Source organism: Rousettus aegyptiacus, unplaced genomic scaffold (assembly GCF_014176215.1).
Source record: "Rousettus aegyptiacus isolate mRouAeg1 unplaced genomic scaffold, mRouAeg1.p scaffold_m13_p_9, whole genome shotgun sequence".
Lineage (NCBI taxonomy): Eukaryota > Metazoa > Chordata > Mammalia > Chiroptera > Pteropodidae > Rousettus > Rousettus aegyptiacus.
Window position 1 is genome coordinate 77,005,249 of NW_023416312.1, and position 2,982 is coordinate 77,008,230.

Sequence of the window (2,982 nt, forward strand, 5' to 3'; positions counted from 1 at the left end):
TTTTTAAATTGTGATATAATTTACATAAAATTGTATGTAGATTTTATGTGTGTTGCTTGAAGAGTTTTTGACAGATATATTACCCACATAAACACCACCCCTATCTAGATATAGAACATTTTGATCATCTCAAAAAGTTTCCACTTAAACTTGCAACTAGCAGATAAATAAGTCCTGAGGATCTAATCCACAGTACAGTGATTATAGTCAACAAGATTGTATTATAAACTTCAAAGTTGCTATGAGACTAGATCTTAGTTGTTCTTACAAGAAAGAAATAATTGTGTGACATGACAGAGGTGTTAGGTAACGCTACAGTGGTTATCACATTGCAATATACAAATGTATCTAATCAACACATAGTACACCTTAAATTTATACAATATTATATGACAATAATATCTCAATTCGAAAAAAAAGTTCCCACTTGCCCCTTTCCAGTCGATTACCACCACTCTCCCCAAAGGGACAACTACTGTTTTGATTTTTTGTTTATAAATACTTAATCTAAATGGAATCATAATATATGAACTCGCATATGGCTTCTTTTGCTCAACTTCGTTTTTGAAATCCTTGCGGGTTGTTGCATATGTCAGTGGTTTGTTCTTTTTTGTTGCTGTTTACCACAGTTTGTTTAGCCATTTACCTGATGGTGGACAGTTGTTTCCAGTTTTGGGCTATTATTAATAAAACTGCTATGAACATTTACATACAATTCAACATTGTTTTGAATCCTGAAAAAATGTCTGTTTTGCAAACATCTTTTTTTAAATTATCAAACATTTCAAACATACAAACAAGTATGAAGAATAATAAAAGGAATATACCTGTATAACCATCCACTTATTTTTTCCTGTAGATAGACTTTATTTTTAGAGCAGTTTTAGGTTCACAGAAAAATTGAGCAGAAAGCACTGAGTTCCCATATGCCCCCCATCCCCAATGATGCACAGCCTCCCCCACTATAAAGATCCCCCACCAGAGTGGTACATTTGTTACAATTGATTAATCTACATTGACACATTATAATTGCCCAAATACCATAGTTTACATTAGCATTCATTCTTGGTGTTGTTAGACATTCTATAGGTTTGGACAAATGTACAATAACATGTATCCACTATTATAGTATATAAAGTAGTTTTGTTGCCCTAAAAAAATCCTTTGTTCTCTGCTATTTTAGGTCATCAAGAAGAAAGACATGACTACCGCTGACCTGAGAGTTGGATTTGGACAAACAGAAGCTCCTTACCCCCTCCTGTCCGTGGAATGTATGTCCTGCCCACCATTCTCACAGTGAGAGCCTTGAAAGAGCTATGTGTTGTTGAAACCATCTGGACACTATATGTGAATGAAACCAGTTAAAGCCTCTATATAAACTTTTAAGATTCTAGCTGGTGGGTGTGGGGATCTACTCATCTTACAGTCACCCAAAACAAGCCTCATAAGTAAGTTCCCTTGCTTATTAAACTTGCCACCTACCAATCTGGAGTCGTCTGCCTCTTTCTTTGGTCTCTCTTTGCCCTCCATGTACAGGGGCCAGTTTGCAAATCAACATCTGCCTATTCATCCTTCCCTCCCACCTAACCTCTGGCAACCACTGACCTTTTTATTCTCTCCATAGTTTTGTCTTTTCCAGAATGTCATATAGTTAGAAATATACAGTATGTTGCCTTTTCAGATTGGTTTCTTTTGCTTAACTATATGCATGGATTGATAGTATATTTCTTTTCATTGCATAATAATATTCCATTGTAGGGATTTACCACAGTTTGTTTATCCTCTCACATATTGAAGGATATTTTGGCTGCTTCGAAGTTTTGGTGATCATTTGTCAAAACCCAGAGATTCTTACAGCTCAAAGAGTAAACCTTAGTGTATGCAAATTGAGAGAGAAAATCAAATAAGATATCGAAGGAATCCCAAGATGGACTGAAGACTGTAACAAAAGAATCTAACTACAATGTATGACATAACCTCACTAAAGAGGGGGTGGTGCTAACCTAAGTACCTTAAGAAATTAGTGAAGTCTTTAAGACTAAAGGCAAAATAAACTGTACATAAGCACTGAACTCTGGTTGGCAAAGTTGTTTCCCATGGGAATAAGGGTTAACAATCTGAAACTGCTGAATGTGTACATTGGAACTGAACAATGAGTGGATAGTGGATGATAGGAGACATGTTTCTCACTGTTGGATTGAAAGGTTACAGATAACCAAGAGGAAGAGGCTAGAATGATTCATGTGAGGATAGATTTGAAGACATCAGTATGAATTCATATTTAGCTTTACGTAGATCCTGGTGATTACATATAGAAATATTTTTAACGTGCATATTCATGGGTTAGTATACATACATACTAAATGGAGTTTAAAACACCACTAAAGGACATTATTACAATAATTGGAGAAATTCAAATATGGATTAAAATTAGATAATAGCATTACAACAAATGTTAAAATGTCTTGAGTATTATCATTATATTGTGGTTATGTAGAAAAGTGCTTTTGCTTTAGGAAATACATACTGAAGCATTTAGGGATCAAGTGCAATTTACTCTCAAATAATTCAGAAAAAATAATGTATATTTACATATAGATAAATAAAGCAAATGTGGTAAAATGCTAACAATTGATAAAGGGTATATAGGTATTCATTGTATTATTCTTTTAATTTAATATTTTAAATGTTTCAAAATAAAAGATTACTGGAGAAAACCATGTCGCAAAGAACATTCTTGCATACATATTCTTGGGCACATGAAATTCTAGGTTGTATACTTAAAAGAAGAATTTCTGAGTCACAAAATATGAGCATCTTTAGCTTTACTAGATAAATTACTCTCGAAATGGTTCTACTATCTTACACTTCCACTACATTTCACCACATCTCACACAATACTCAGTTCTCATTTATGCCAATCTGATAGGTGTAAGATAGTATCACATTATTGCTTTTTCCGACATTTTATTATGAAAAACT